The sequence below is a fragment of the Lissotriton vulgaris genome, chromosome 1_1 (genome assembly GCF_964263255.1).
Source record: "Lissotriton vulgaris chromosome 1_1, aLisVul1.2, whole genome shotgun sequence".
Taxonomy (NCBI): Eukaryota; Metazoa; Chordata; class Amphibia; order Caudata; family Salamandridae; genus Lissotriton; species Lissotriton vulgaris.
The window spans coordinates 1,414,968,525-1,414,986,318 of record NC_141685.1 but is presented as its reverse complement, the minus strand read 5'-3'; the positions used below and the strand labels follow the sequence as shown (position 1 = coordinate 1,414,986,318).

The 17,794-nt window shown below is 40.1% G+C and overlaps 1 protein-coding gene across 1 annotated transcript in view; it reads left to right on the top strand.

Moving 5' to 3' along the window:
* Positions 1-17,794, top strand: part of LOC147750621 (uncharacterized) — a 920,203-nt gene that overhangs the window by 796,291 nt on the left and 106,118 nt on the right. The window lies entirely within an intron of this gene.

Below are 17,794 nucleotides of genomic sequence, written 5' to 3'. Positions count from 1 at the left end.
TCTCATTTAGCAAGTAAACCTTTTACTGGAACCACGGAGGCCTATACAGGCCCAACTGGTACTGCAAGTATGTGTTTCTATTGCTTATGATATAACAAGAACTGGAGAATAAAATACAATCTATTTCAATAGCCATTAATGTCAACTACAATGAAATCTGCTATTCTAATTGTGGAACTTTCTGATTACTTAAAGTTACAGTTGGGTGCTGCTACAAATGTTTACTAATTAACTCCAAAACCATTTTGACAATTAGCAGAGCATAGACTTGATTGCATCTCTTTGTTTTTATGATTAGGCTACTTTTACTTCTTGATTTGCATAATCTGTATCCCAATTGGAAATTGGCCTTACTTTGAGGGATAGGGAATGATTGGTTAGAATATTGTGACATCACATTTGATTTGGGGGACAGGGGATATTAATCACAATTAAATGTGAGCAACTTATTTTGACTTAATCTGCTGTCCTTTGTGTGAAGGATCTAATTTATATATTTTTTCTTTGCCATATTCTCATCATAACAAATAATTTCACATACCAACTAAACCTTAAGTTAGACCCATTGCATCCTTCACAGTCCAGCTAATGCAGGGTTATGTGTTTCTTTGTTGATTGCGTAAATTAAAGGGAACAAATATTATACCTAAAATATCTGTAAATGTCATACTGCAAGTTCTAATTGATGTACCAATTGGAATCACATTAGCAATAATAATAAATGGATGTGTCATTGGAAAAGGGAAATAGCTTAATAGATCATTGTAAAGTTGTTTCATTTTTAGTACCAGAAAATAAAACCATACAATCCTTTCAATCAATTTTTCAATTATTCCAATTACAATTGCTATATTTGAAGTGTCCTGAAGCATTGCTATGCATTTTCACAATTGTCACCAAGAGACACTTCAATCAAATAGGAAGCTTAGCAACTTGGTTTTGCAAATATTATGTCCTGGTTTTAGTTTATGAAAAACATTGATCCTTAATTGTAATCTCATTTCCCCAAATGTAAATTTGGCCAAGTTATGAAGTAGAGATTTACTGTACTAAACACAATTTAACGACTATCCAAAAACCTAGCAAAACGAAATACATCTTCATGATTAAGTAAAAGTCCTTTTTCAAATATTTACGATATTACACAATGTTAAAATTGATTTTCATAGCATATTCTTAGTTTTACCTCATTCCTTCTAAGCTACGTAACTATACCCCCTCCTGAAACCATCAAAGTCCATACGAACATCACTAGTACTGCAAATATGTGCTTCATAGATATATAAAGATAAAAAATAAACAACATACTCTAAGATAGGCAGAGATATATAACGTCCTACCAATTGCCGTTTTTTGAAGTGTTGCTAGCACAATTTAATTTTTGCAATTTCCGTTATTCAAGTGGGTTGACTGGTTAGTACATGGTGCCCATTAAATTTAATTTTCAGAATTTCCAGCTGAGTAAAACTTTACCTGAAAAGAAGGGCTGCAACATTCCTGCACAAAAAAAGATTGTGTTTGTCTACGTAAATTATTTCCTTATAAATATATTAACCTCTTAGTTATACTCTCATTACTACAAACAGGTCATTGGTCGCAGTAACAGAGTTGGTAATTAAAAAGGTTGAAATTTGTGACATGATTGTCAGCTTGGTTTGTTGTTGGTCTAGTTAATTACTAGCTAAAATTAAAAATTCAGCAGACATGTTTTGGCACACTTTAAATTCTTTTTAACTATGAAAGTTGAATCTTCTCAAAAATAGATAGACTATAACCCATCCTATAATATAACAAATGTACATCCTCAAGTATCTATTGGATCCAAGAGCAGACTAACTGTGATTGAGAGTATGCCTTTCCATCCTATTAAGCGGCACCAAAAGTGGGGAAACAAATAACAGATGATTATATATCTATGTATCAAGAAACACACTTCAAAATCATTAGTCATTTTGATTACTATTAGGACCAATGTCTTCATGTGCTTTGTTTTATTCCTGTTATTTGATTATTTAGGAAACGTTGCAATGACTTTTAATTGCACCATGAATTAAACAATTCTCGACCTTTTGTAGTATTTTGCAACTTCTATTCACTAAATAATGGAATCCATTGACATTTTTAAACCTTCAAATAATGTTTATATCAGTTTACATTATTAATATTGCAGTTTTGAAATTGTCCTGGTTTTTCGAGAAGGGAATCCATTACTTAGAATATAGCTTTATACCATTTACACCACAGGAAGTTTATAACTAAAATACATATTAGTAACCTCAATTTGTCAAAGCCTTCTTTCCTTTAGATTAATGACTAAATTATGAATAGTTCTATTTTCTATGCTTAACTGTCTTCTCACTCTAACTGATTTTCTCATTTAGCAAGTAAACCTTTTACTGGAACCACGGAGGCCTATACAGGCCCAACTGGTACTGCAAGTATGTGTTTCAATTGCTTATGATATAACAAGAACTGGAGAATAAATTACAATCTATTTCAATAGCCATAAATGTCAGCTGCAATGAAATCTGCTATTCTAATTGTGGAACTTTCTGATTAGTTAAAGTTACAGTTGGGTGCTGCTACAAATGTTTAATAATTAACTCCAAAACCATTTTGACAATTAGCAGTTTATAGACCTGATTGCATTTCTTTGTTTTTATGATTAGGCTACTTTTACTTCTTGATTTGCATAATCTGTATCCCAATTGGAAATTGGCCTTACTTTGAGGGATAGGGAATGATTGGTTAGAATATTGTGACATCACATTTGATTTTGGGGACAGGGGATATTAATCACAATTAAATGTGAGCAACTTATTTTGACTTAATCTGCTGTCCTTTGTGTAAAGGATCTAATTTATATGTTTTTTCTTTGCCATATTCTCATCATAACAAATAATTTCACATACCAACTAAATCTTAAGTTAGACCCATTGCATCCTTCACAATCCAGCTAGAGCAGGGATATGTGTTTCTTTGTTGTTTGCGTAAATTAAAGGGAACAAATATTATACATAAAATAGCTGTAAATGTCATACTGCAAGTTCTAATTGATGTACCAATTGGAATCACATTAGCAATAATAATAAATGGATGTGTCATTGGAAAAGGGAAATAATAGATCATTGTAAAGTTGTTTCATTTTTAGTACCAGAAAATAAAACCATACAATCATTTCAATCAATTTTTCAATTATTACAATTACAATTGTTTTATTTGAAATATCCTGAAGCATTGCTATGCATTTTCACAATTGTCACCAAGAGACACTTCAATCAAATAGGAAGCTTAGCAACTTGGTTTTGCAAATATTATGTCCTGGTTTTAGTTTATGAAAAACATTGATCCTTAATGGTAATCTCATTTCCCCAAATGTAAATTTGGCCAAGTTTTGAAGTAGAGATTTACTGTACTAAACACAATTTAACGACTATCCAAAAACTTAGCAAAACGAAATACATCTTCATGATTAAGTAAAAGTCCTTTTTCAAATATTTACGATATTACACAATGTTAAAATTGATTTTCATAGCATATTCTTAGTTTTACCTCATTCCTTCTAAGCTACGTAACTATACCCCATCCTGAAACCATCAAAGTCCATACGAACATTACTAGTACTGCAAATATGTGCTTCATAGATATATAAAGACATTTAAAGATAAAAAATAAACAACATACTCTAAGATAGGCAGAGATATATAACGTCCTACCAATTGCCGTTTTTTGAAGTGTTGCTAGCACAATTTAATTTTTGCAATTTCCGTAATTCAAGTGGGTTGACTGGTTAGTACATGGTGCCCATTAAATTTAATTTTCAGAATTTCCAGCTGAGGAAAACTTTACCTGAAAAGAAGGGCTGCAACATTCCTGCACAAAAAAAGATTGTGTTTGTGTACGTAAATTATTTCCTTATAAATATATTAACCTCTTAGTTATACTCTCATTACTACAAACAGGTCATTGGTCGCAGTAACAGAGTTGGTAATTAAAAAGGTTGAAATTTGTGACATGATTGTCAGCTTGGTTTGTTGTTGGTCTAGTCAATTACTAGCTAAAATTAAAAATTCAGCAGACATGTTTTGGCACACTTAAAATTCTTTTTAACTATGAAAGTTGAATCTTCTCAAAAATAGATAGACTATAACCCATCCTTTAATATAACAAATGTACATCCTCGAGTATCTATTGGATCCAAGAGCAGACTAACTGTGATTGAGAGTATGCCTTTCCATCCTATTAAGCAGCACCAAAAGTGGGGAAACAAATAACAGATGATTATATATCTATGTATCAAGAAACACACTTCAAAATCATTAGTCATTTTGATTACTATTAGGACCAATGTCTTCATGTGCTTTGTTTTATTCCTGTGATTTGATTATTTAGGAAACGTTGCAATGACTTTTAATTGCACCATGGTTTAAACAATTCTCGACCTTTTGTAGTATTTTGCAACTTCTATTCACTAAATAATGGAATCCATAGACATTTTTATACCTTCAAATAATGTTTATATCAGTTTACATTATTAATATTGCAGTTTTGAAATTGTCCTTGTTTTTCGAGAAGGGGATCCATTACTTAGAATATAGCTTTGTACCATTTACACCACAGGAAGTTTATAACTAAAATACATATTAGTAACCTCAATTTGCTAAAGCCTTCTTTCCTTTAGATTAATGACTAAATTATGAATAGTTCTATTTTCTATGCTTAACTGTCTTCTCACTCTAACTGATTTTCTCATTTAGCAAGTAAACCTTTTACTGGAACCACGGAGGCTTATACAGGCCCAACTGGTACTGCAAGTATGTGTTTCTATTGCTTATGATATAACAAGAACTGGAGAATAAATTACAATCTATTTCAATAGCCATAAATGTCAGCTGCAATGAAATCTGCTATTCTAATTGTGGAACTTTCTGATTAGTTAAAGTTACAGTTGGGTGCTGCTACAAATGTTTAATAATTAACTCCAAAACCATTTTGACAATTAGCAGTTTATTGACCTGATTGCATTTCTTTGTTTTTATGATTAGGCTACTTTTACTTCTTGATTTGCATAATCTGTATCCCAATTGGAAATTGGCCTTACTTTGAGGGATAGGGAATGATTGGTTAGAATATTGTGACATCACATTTGATTTTGGGGACAGGGGATATTAATCACAATTAAATGTGAGCAACTTATTTTGACTTAATCTGCTGTCCTTTGTGTAAAGGATCTAATTTATATGTTTTTTCTTTGCCATATTCTCATCATAACAAATAATTTCACATACCAACTAAATCTTAAGTTAGACCCATTGCATCCTTCACAATCCAGCTAGTGCAGGGATATGTGTTTCTTTGTTGTTTGCGTAAATTAAAGGGAACAAATATTATACATAAAATAGCTATAAATGTCATACTGCAAGTTCTAATTGATGTACCAATTGGAATCACATTAGCAATAATAATAAATGGATGTGTCATTGGAAAAGGGAAATAATAGATCATTGTAAAGTTGTTTCATTTTTAGTACCAGAAAATAAAACCATACAATCATTTCAATCAATTTTTCAATTATTCCAATTACAATTGCTATATTTGAAGTATCCTGAAGCATTGCTATGCATTTTCACATTTGTCACCAAGAGACACTTCAATCGAATAGGAAGCTTAGCAACTTGGTTTTGCAAATATTATGTCCTGATTTTAGTTTATGAAAAACATTGATCCTTAATTGTAATCTCATTTCCCCAAAGGTAAATTTGGCCAAATTTTGAAGTAGAGATTTACTGTACTAAACACATATGGCTGAGATACCCGCCACCCCCTCTCAACACAATCCCCCAAGGATGGGAAGACGGAAACGGTTCTGAACTTGTGGAAGGCGGGAGGGAGTTACCCTCCTGGCCGTATTTATTAAAATATGAAACAAAATTAAAACGTTAAAATAACAGTTTCATATCATGTACAATTTCATTTACACATTACGATGTTCTTGGCTGACCTTAACACATCTCTAATACAAAGGTTCTCCTAGCCGATACTAAACATCCTGCAAATGCATTACTCAAACTTTGAAATTGTACATCCTAACATTACGGGTCAACGGCAAGGTCGTAACCGGTGTCAGATCCCCAATACCAGAACTCCCCGCTCACTTGTGAGGGGCGGTCGCACAGAGTACTGTACCTCTGTGCCAACTTCCAATTTCCCTTGTCTTAGCGGGGGCCCCCTGTTAACTCGACGCCATCTTTAGTGGTCGTCCGAGGACTCGTGTGAGGTGTCTAGAAGGTAGCGTAGACCCCCCTCCCACCCCACACAACTTACCACATCTGCCGTCGCAGATGTCCTGGCCCCGGGAAATTCCCAGGAGGGGCCCTAGCCCCTCCTCCCCAGGGAGGGGCCTATGGCCGCCTTCCCTTTCGGCGTCCCCATCCTTAGAGGGGACCGCCTCCCCGTTTGAGGGGCCAATGGCCGCCTCCCCCCGGGCGCTCCCATCCGTAATGGGTGACGCCCCACCTCTAGGGATCTTCTAATTCCTGCTCACCGATCATGACCTTACCGCCCGACCAAAATAAATACGACAATCTAAGACTAAAGTGGAGAAAACAATATATACTTAAGCAAATCAAAGTATAATCTCTACCGAGTATCCGGCGCAACTACTCTGCTGAATAAAACATGCTGAAAATGAAAAATTATCAACTTTATTACACACCAAATTACCAACTTTATTCAAAACAACCTGTAAGAAAACAATATCACGACACTCGACTTTATTCCAACAAATCGCTGTCATCAGGGGCTGGTGGGTGGGTCAAAAATGGCTCTTCGTTCCGTCTCGAGCTCACGTGCAACGGGGAGGTGCAGCTTCAGAGCACAGGAACAAGAGGATCCTTCCTTGGCTTGTCGCTCCTTTTATCCTTCTTCGGGCGGGCGTGGGCCCACCTCCAATCCGCCTCCAGGGCGTGGCTAGCGGTGTTGGTGTCTAGGACAACCCCCTCTTGGGCGGGAAAAGGCGCGCCCCGGCTACGCCGCTTCGGGCATACCAGCCGAGACTCACCTCCCGCCCAAAATGGCTTCCCAGGGGGATCGGGGTACTCCATCATACGTTCGGGGGGACCGAGTGGTCGCCCCTTTCCATATGGCTGAGATACCCGCCACCCCCTCTCAACACAATCCCCCAAGGATGGGAAGACGGAAACGGTTCTGAACTTGTGGAAGGCGGGAGGGAGTTACCCTCCCGGCCGTATTTATTAAAATATGAAACAAAATTAAAACGTTAAAATAACAGTTTCATATCATGTACAATTTCATTTACACATTACGATGTTCTTGGCTGACCTTAACACATCTCTAATACAAAGGTTCTCCTAGCCGATACTAAACATCCTGCAAATGCATTACTCAAACTTTGAAATTGTACATCCTAACATTACGGGCCAACGGCAAGGTCGTAACCGGTGTCAGATCCCCAATACCAGAACTCCCCCCTCACTTGTGAGGGTGGTCGCACAGAGGACTGTACCTCTGTGCCAACTTCCAATTTCCCTTGTCTTAGCGGGGGCCCCCGGTTAACTCGACGCCATCTTTAGTGGTCGTCCGAGGACTCGTGTGAGGTGTCTAGAAGGTAGCGTAGAGCCCCCTCCCACCCCACACAACTTACCACATCTGCCGTCGCAGATGACCTGGCCCCGGGAAATTCCCAGGAGGGGCCCTAGCCCCTCCTCCCCAGGGAGGGGCCTATGGCCGCCTTCCCTTTCGGCGTCCCCATCCTTAGAGGGGACCGCCTCCCCGTTTGAGGGGCCAATGGCCGCCTCCCCCCGGGCGCTCCCATCCGTAATGGGTGACGCCCCACCTCTAGGGATCTTCTTATTCCTGCTCACCGATCATGACCTTACCGCCACAGGCCGGATAGTTGACCGGCTATCCGGACCCCCCACAAAAACTCCTACTTAAAGGTCATGGCTGCAAACTCTTTAACCAAGCTACGAAGTCTCCTATGAGTAATGAATTCCCCACCCGGGACAAATGAACTCCATCCTCTAGATACATATGGTCCCCCCTGATACACCCATGCGGAATAGAGTGCAATGTACTTGTACGGAACAATCTACCAAGTTTGTTATTCACCTTCTTTACTGAATGATTTACAGCAGCCACAGAAATAGCCCCCCGCCACACCTTTCGTGGAATCATATGGGACCATGCAATCGTGCACCCTGGAACCCTTCTCGCCAACCAACTCACTGTGGATAGTATCAACTCGAGAAGTACTCGTCTACCAGTGGTCACCAAATCATTGCCCCCAAGATGCACTATGATTACAGATGGCGGTGACCTTGTCCGCCCTAACAAACCCTCCATAAAACTTTGAAACTGGTCAATACAGAGCCCGCCCCTTCCGTAGAAGGTCACCCTGTACCCGTATTCCCCAGCCATGTGAATCATGTCACCTGCTTTGAATACGTCTGCGGCACGCCTCACGTATGAGTGGCCCACGACCCACACCACTCTTTCCTCAGCCGGTGATCTTTGACCGCTGGTTCCCAGGTGTCGGGTCGACTGCACAGTCCGCCCCGCCTCGTAAGCTCGCGACACTGTAAACCAAACAAAAACAAGAAGCGTGAGTGCAAGACATAGGCTTCACAACATGTGCAACCGCACATACCTTTTATAACAATTCGAGGACCAACGCCCCAACTGTTTCACTTTTTCCACACTCAGACCCCTGGCTGTAGCCTCTGTAGCAGCCCCTATCCGGAAGGAATGGGTCCCAAACTCGCACGGGTTCAAGCCCGCCGCTGCGATTGCCATCGTTAGCACCCGCTGGAACTGAAACCTAGTCAGTGGGGTGGCGTCGGCGTGCCTCAGCAAGCTTCCCCCCCCATGATGCCGCCCTCTGCGCCAAATACTCCTCAACGCATGCTACCGGGCACATGGGAGATCCCGGAATCCGCTGAACCACTACACTGTCCCCGATCGCTTTCTGATCGGTCTTGGACCTGGCAAATGAGACTACCATTGTCTCCCCTTAATTTGAATGCGCTCACGGCACAGACCTCCCCCCGTATCCTGCTTGTTCCTCGCTACCAGCTCGCTTACCCGCATAGCCCCATGGAATGCTAATGCAAAAGCCGCCCGGAAGAGCACTGTCTCTGATTGAGATGAACATGTCGCAGGGAGTACGGACAGTAACAGGGCCAACCTCTCAAGACCTATCGGGTGTCTTTCATCCACTCTGCAACCCTCACGGCGTTGCCACCCACGCAGCGCCTTCTGCACCAAGAAAGACGCCGTGGGATCCTGTATGCCATGGGCCCGTGCCATGAAAGAAATGGCGGCCCGGTGCCTATTGGCCATAGCCACTGATTTGCCTGCCTGATGTAATGATAACAAAAAGTTCAGGACATACTCTTCTTGGCCCCAAAGCTCCCCCCTAGCTGAACCCAAAAAGGACAAATAAGAACGGAACGCCCCTTCATAAGCCTTCCTTGTCCTGGGTGCTAGACTCTCTCCCACGAGGTCTTGTAGTCCGGGGCACCGAGAGACCAGAGAGCTTCGGGAAATGGTGCCGCCACCGGGTCCGCTGAGGGCAGAAAACCCCAGAAGGCCTGCATACGGGAACGAGAAAGCGCATCAGCTGCCTGATTTAACACCCCTGGCACATGTCTTGCTCTAAAGTGGACGTTTAGTCTCATACACAGCAGGACAATTTCCTTCAACAGTCTCAAGATACATTTGCAGCGTGCTGCCTGACTATTGATACACTCAACCACGGTCATATTGTCAGACCAGAACACCACAGAGCGATCACGAAACTCCTCAGGCCATGTTTTCAAAGCCACCAGAATAGGGAACAGTTCGAGAAACCCAATGTTACCAGTCAGCCCACTCTCGTGCCACCATGTCGGCCAGGTTCGTGCTGACCAATGATTACCCAAGATGGCGCCAAAACCCACACTCCCTGCCGAGTCAGTCCACAACCCCAGCTCCACGGAGGAGACCGCTGGTTTGGTCCACACGACACGACCGTTGAAATCCGCCAGGAATGCCAACCATATGCGCAGGTCCTGGCGGACCTCTGCCGAGAGCCTTGTGCGGTGGTGCCCTTCCTTAAGGCCGACCATGGCTTGAGCAATAGAGCGGGAAAAGGGGCGAGCCATCGGTATTACTCTAAGGGCAAAATTCAGCTGACCCACAGACTGCTGCAACTGATGCAAATTTACCTTTGTCTCACCAATACATGTTTCAAGCGATGCCTTAAACTTCGCTACCTTTTCCTTAGGCAAACGGAAGCACCCCTCTTCGGAGTCGAGCTCTATTCCAAGAAACTCGAGCGAAGTAGTCGGGCCCACTGTCTTACCTGGTGCCAATGGCACGCCAAAGCGAGTCATGAGATCACAAAATTCATTCAAAGCCTGTGCACATTCTATGTCCCCAGCTGCCCCCAGAAATAGAAAATCATCAAGATAATGCATAACATGTGTAAACCCTGTTGTTCTTGTGAACGCCCATTGCAAAAAACTACTGAATTTTTCAAAATAGGCACAAGAGATGGAGCAACCCATTGGCATACATTTATCCATGTAGTAGCGTCCTTGAAACATGAAACCAAGGAGACGCTGATCATCGGGGTGTACCGGGAGCAACCGGAACGCCGACTCAATGTCCGATTTGGCCATCAGCGCTCCGGGCCCCAGGCGATTCAACATGGCGACAGCCTCATCAAAAGATGCGTACCGCACCGAACAAACTCCCGGGTCAATTGCATCGTTCACCAAAAGACCCCTTGGAGCTGACAAATTATGTATCAACCTGAATTCCCCTGGGTCCTTTTTGGGGACCACTCCCAGAGGCGAACAAACAAAATTAGCAACAGGCGGCATGTCATATGGGCCGGCAACCCGACCTCGGGTCACCTCCTTCCCAATCTTTGCTTGTACCACCGCCGTATTCTGCAGTACCGACAGTTGGTTCCTACATTGCGCTTTACCCTGAAAATCCCCCGCCGGGATGCGGAAACCATATGAAAAACCATCTCGTAACACCCCAGCGGAGATATGATCCGGATATTCGTTCAGCCAAGGAATCATTGCCATGATATCAATCGGGATAGGGAGAGGCACCCCTCGGACTATTTCAGACCTGTTTGCCGCCCCCTCTACTTCCCGGATCACCATTTTTGGCTCTGCACATGGTCTCGGGGTGCGAGGACTGCCCGCACCCAGCACATTCATGCCTAAACCTGCAAGATCCCTGCGGCCTAGTACATTTGCCTCTGTTAAAGCTCCAGCAGACCCCTTTTTTACCTGAGTTGCCATTATTCCTTGTGTGCTGATCATTGCTTGATCCTGCCCGAAAGGGCGCCCCAGATGAATGGCGGGAAAACTCGACCATATTCCCCCCTAAAGATGGCGACTTCGCCGTGCCTGACTTCTCCATTCTCTGCCAGGAAATGGAGTCGAAACAATCCCACGTCAGGGATGAGTCGTGCTCCTTGGACTTACGAAATATGCTATCGTAATAAAACCATTGATTGCCACCATATGTTCCATAAAATTCCATGATACGTGTCTGGTACACGGCTAATCCCACCAATAATTCGGGCCTACGTTCCCCCATAATTGCAATGAACATTCCAAACGCTCTGCCCCAATTGTCGATCGATTCATCAACTCTGAAACCGGCCATCTTGGCGCGCCATACACTAGGATGCAGAAACTCCTTTTGATTTTTAACATGTTCAATCTCATAGTGATCGGTCAACAAGGAAAACATGTTCACGTATTTATCAGCCCATATCCTTTCTTTTACCTCAATCGGGATATGCTGAACAACTTTTTCCCTCCTTGAAGGTACCGATCCCTCCCCCGCAATCGGCAACGGCTGCTTACCTGAACCGGCCACTGTGACCGTAGTTCCTGCCGAACCAACGCCCGATACTGGTTGTTCCACGGGAGCCTGCGGGGAAACAAAAGGAGACGGTGCCTTCGCAGCATCTTTCGATTGCCGCAACTGCTTCATTATTGCCCTGGCTTCCTCAGCCGTGGCCCCCTCGTTCTCTTTGCCTAACCATGCCGCCAACTGGGCAGCCAGCTCAGGAGGCATATCCTCCCCGTTCACTGGAGTGACTACCACAGGGATCGGTTGGCCCACATCTGGGACCGGAGTCGGGGCCTCCATCGGGGTGACCGGGTGCGCCGGGGGTGCTTCGGGAACCGGGGCCTCCCCCCCCGACGCTCCCTTCTTGGCCCTTCTACCTCTCCCGCTAGGGACCACTCCCGGCAATGCTGGACCGATGACTCTCTTAGGCCCCCCCACACCATTCATTACCGCCATCTGCTTTTTCATATCCGCCATGTCTTTCATCAGCATACGAAGCATCTGATCGGTCCCGATCCTCTTTCCGACCTTCTTGCTAGGCATCGTCCGCGTATACTCCTCAAAGGTCCTAGGCAGGAAGCTCCGAACTCACTGAAAGAAGAAACACACGATTAATTCTCAAAAATGGCTCTTCGTTCCGTCTCGAGCTCACGTGCAACGGGGAGGTGCAGCTTCAGAGCACAGGAACAAGAGGATGCTTCCTTGGCTTGTCGCTCCTTTTATCCTTCTTCGGGCGGGCGTGGACCCACCTCCAATCCGCCTCCAGGGCGTGGCTAGCGGTGTTGGTGTCTAGGACAACCCCCTCTTCGGCGGGAAAAGGCGCGCCCCGGCTACGCCGCTTCGGGCATACCAGCCGAGACTCGCCTCCCGCCCAAAATGGCTTCCCGGGGGGATCGGGGTACTCCATCATACGTTCGGGGGGACCGAGTGGTCGCCCCTTTCCATTTTAACGACTATCCAAAAACTTTGCAAAATGAAATACATCTTCATGATTAAGTAAAAGTCCTTTTTCAAATATTTACGATATTACAGAATGTTAAAATGGATTTTCATAGCATAGTCTTAGTTTTACCTCATTCCTTCTAAGCTATGTAACTATACCCCCTCCTGAAACCATCAAAGACCATACGAACATCACTAGTACTGCAAATATGTGCTTCATAGATATATAAAGACATTTAAAGATTAAAAATAAGCAACATACTCTAAGATAGGTAGAGCTATATAACGTCCTACCAATTGCCGTTTTTTGAAGTGTTGCTAGCACAATTTAATTTTTGCAATTTCTGTTATTCAAGTGGGTTGACTGGTTAGTACATGGTGCCCATTAAATTTAATTTTCAGAATTTCCAGCTGAGGAAAACTTTACCTGAAAAGAAGGGCTGCAACATTCCTGCACAAAAAAAGATTATGTTTGTGTACGTAAATTATTTCCTTATAAATATATTAACCTCTTAGTTATACTCTCATTACTACAAACAGGTCATTGATCATAGTAACAGAGTTGGTAATTAAAAAGGTTGACATTTATGACATGATTGTCAGCTTGGTTTGTTGTTGGTCTAGTTAATTACTAGCTAAAATTAAAAACTCAGCAGACATGTTTTGGCACACTTTAAATTCTTTTTAACTATGAAAGTTGAATCTTCTCAATTATAGATAGACTATAACCCATCCTTTAATATAACAAATGTACATCCTCGAGTATCTATTGGATCCGATAGCAGACTTACTGTGATTGAGAGTATGCCTTTCCATCCTATTAAGCAGCACCAAAAGTGGGGAAACAAATACCATATGATTATATATCTATATATCAAGAAACACACTTCAAAATCATTAGTCATTTTGATTACTATTAGGACCAATGTCATCATGTGCTTTGTTTTATTCCTGTGATTTGATTATTTAGGAAACGTTGCAATGACTTTTAATTGCACCATGATTTAAACAATTCTCGACCTTTTTGTAGTATTTAGCAACTTCTATTCACTAAATAATGGAATCCATTGACATTTTTAAACCTTCAAATAATGTTTATATCAGTTTACATTATTAATATTGCAGTTTTGAAATTGTCCTTGGTTTTCGAGAAGGGAATCCATTACTTAGAATATAGCTGTGTACCATTTACACCACAGGAAATTTCTAACTGAAATACATATTAGTAACCTCAATTTGCCAAAGCCTTCCTTCCTTTAGATTAATGACTAAATTATGAATAGTTCTATTTTCTATGCTTAACTGTCTTCTCACTCTAACTGATTTTCTCATTTAGCAAGTAAACCTTTTACTGGAACCACGGAGGCCTATACAGGTCCAACTGGTACTGCAAGTATGTGTTTCTATTGCTTATGATATAACAAGAACTGGAGAAGAAATTACAATCTATTTCAATAGCCATAAATGACAGCTACAATGAAATCTGCTATTCTAATTGTGGAACTTCCTGATTAGTTACAGTTACAATTGGGTGCTGCTACTATTGTTTAATATTTAACTCCAAAACCATTTTTACAATTAGCAGAGCATAGACCTGATTGCATTTCTTTGTTTTTATGATTAGGCTACTTTTACTTCTTGATTTGCATAATCTGTATCCCAATTGGAAATTGGCCTTACTTTGAGGGATAGGGAATGATTGGTTAGAATGTTGTGACATCACATTTGATTTTGGGGACAGGGGATATTAATCACAATTAAATGTGAGCAACTTATTTTGACTTAATCTGCTGTCCTTTGTGTAAAGGATCTAATTTATATGTTTTTTCTTTGCCATATTCTCATCATAACAAATAATTTCACATACCAACTAAATCTTAAGTTAGACCCATTGCATCCTTCACAGTCCAGCTAGTGCAGGGTTATGTGTTTCTTTGTTGATTGCGTAAATTAAAGGGAACAAATATTATACATAAAATAGCTGTAAATGTCATACTGCAAGTTCTAATTGATGTACCAATTGGAATCACATTAGCAATAATAATAAATGGATGTGTCATTGGAAAAGGGAAATAATAGATCATTGTAAAGTTGTTTCATTTTTAGTACCAGAAAATAAAATCATACAACCATTTCAATCAATTTTTCAATTATTCCAATTACAATTGCTATATTTGAAGTGTCCTGAAGCATTGCTATGCATTTTCACATTTGTCACCAAGAGACACTTCAATCAAATAGGAAGCTTAGCAACTTGGTTTTGCAAATATTATGTCCTGGTTTTAGTTTATGAAAAACATTGATCCTTAATTGCAATCTCATTTCCCCAAATGTAAATTTGGCCAAATTTTGAAGTAGAGATTTACTGTACTAAACACAATTTAACGACTATCCAAAAACTTTGCAAAATGAAATACATCTTCATGATTAAGTAAAAGTCCTTTTTCAAATATTTACGTTATTACACAATGTTAAAATGGATTTTCATAGCATAGTCTGAGTTTTACCTCATTCCTTCTAAGCTATGTAACTATACCCCTCCTGAAACCATCAAAGTCCATACGAACATCACTAGTACTGCAAATATGTGCTTCATAGATATATAAAGACATTTAAAGATAAAAAATAAGCAACATATTCTAAGATAGGCAGAGATATATAACGCCCTACCAATTGCCGTTTTTTCAAGTGTTGCTAGCACAATTTAATTTTTGCAATTTCCGTAATTCAAGTGGGTTGACTGGTTAGTACATGGTGCCCATTAAATTTAATTTTCAGAATTTCCAGCTGAGGAAAACTTTACCTGAAAAGAAGGGCTGCAACATTCCTGCACAAAAAAAGATTGTGTTTGTGTACGTAAATTATTTCCTTATAAATATATTAACCTATTAGTTATACTCTCATTACTACAAACAGGTCATTGATCGTAGTAACAGAGTTGGTAATTAAAAAGGTTGACATTTGTGACATGATTGTCAGCTTGGTTTGTTGTTGGTCTAGTTAATTACTAGTTACAATTAAAAATTCAGCAGACATGGTTTGGCACACTTTAAATTCTTTTTAACTATGAAAGTTGAATCTTCTCAGTTATAGATAGACTATAACCCATCCTTTAATATAACAAATGTACATCCTCGAGTATCTATTGGATCCGAGAGCAGACTAACTGTGATTGAGAGTATGCCTTTCCATCCTATTAAGCAGCACCAAAAGTGGGGATAAAATAACAGATGATTATATATCTATGTATCAAGAAACACACTTCAAAATCATTAGTCATTTTGATTACTATTAGGACCAATGTCTTCATGTGCTTTGTTTTATTCCTGTGATTTGATTATTTAGGAAACGTTGCAATGACTTTTAATTGCACCATGATTTAAACAATTCTTGACCTTTTGTAGTATTTAGCAACTTCTATTCACTAAATAATGGAATCCATTGAAATGTTTAAACATTCAAATAATGTTTATATCAGTTTACATTATTAATATTGCAGTTTTGAAATTGTCCTTAATTTCGAGAAGGGAATCCATTACTTGGAATATAGCTTTGTACCATTTACACCACAGGAAGTTTCTAACTAAAATACATATTAGTAACCCCAATTGCCAAAGCCTTCTTTCCTTTAGATTAATGACTAAATTATGAATAGTTCTATTTTCTATGCTTAACTGTCTTCTCACTCTAACTGATTTTCTCATTTAGCAAGTAAACCTTTTACTGGAACCACGGAGGCCTATACAGGCCCAACTGGTACTGCAAGTATGTGTTTCTATTGCTTATGATATAACAAGAACTGGAGAAGAAATTACAATCTATTTCAATAGCCATAAATGTCAGCTACAATGAAATCTGCTATTCTAATTGTGGAATTTTCTGATTAGTTAAAGTTACAGTTGGGTGCTACTACAAATGTTTAATAATTAACTCCAAAACCATTTTGACAATTAGCAGAGCATAGACCTGAATGCATTTCTTTGTTTTTATGATTAGGCTACTATTACGTCTTGATTTGCATAATCTGTATCCCAATTGGAAATTGGCTTTACTTTGAGGGATAGGGAAGGATTGGTTAGAATATTGTGACATCACATTTGATTTTGGGGACAGGGGATATTAATCACAATTAAATGTGAACAACTTATTTTGACTTAATCTGCTGTCCTTTGTGTAAAGGATCTAATTTATATAATTCTTTCTTTGCCATATTCTCATCATAACAAATAGTTTCACATACCAACTAAACCTTAAGTTAGACCCATTGCATCCTTCACAATCCAGCTAATGCAGGGTTATGTGTTTCTTTGTTGATTGCGTAAATTAAAGGGAACAAATATTATACCTAAAATAGCTGTAAATGTCATACTGCAAGTTCTAATTGATGTACCAATTGGAATCACATTAGCAATAATAATAAATGGATGTGCCATTGGAAAAGGGAAATAACTTAATAGATCATTGTAAAGTTGTTTCATTTTTAGTACCAGAAAATAAAACCATACAATCCTTTCAATCAATTTACAATTGCTATATTTGAAGTGTCCTGAAGCATTGCTATGCATTTTTACATTTGTCACCAAGAGACACTTCAATCAAATAGGAAGCTTAGCAACTTGGTTCTGCAAATATTATGTCCTGGTTTTAGTTTATGAAAAACATTGATCCTTAATTGTAATCTCATTTCCCCAAATGTAAATTTGGCCAAGTTTTGAAGTAGAGATTTACTGTACTAAACACAATTTAACGACTATCCAAAAACTTTGCAAAATGAAATACATCTTCATGATTAAGTAAAAGTCCTTTTTCAAATATTTACGATATTACACAATGTTAAAATAGATTTTCATAGCATAGTCTTAGTTTTACCTCATTCCTTCTAAGCTATGTAATATGGCTGAGATACCCGCCACCCCCTCGCAACACAATCCCCAAGGATGGGAAACCGGAAACAGTTCTGAACTTTTGG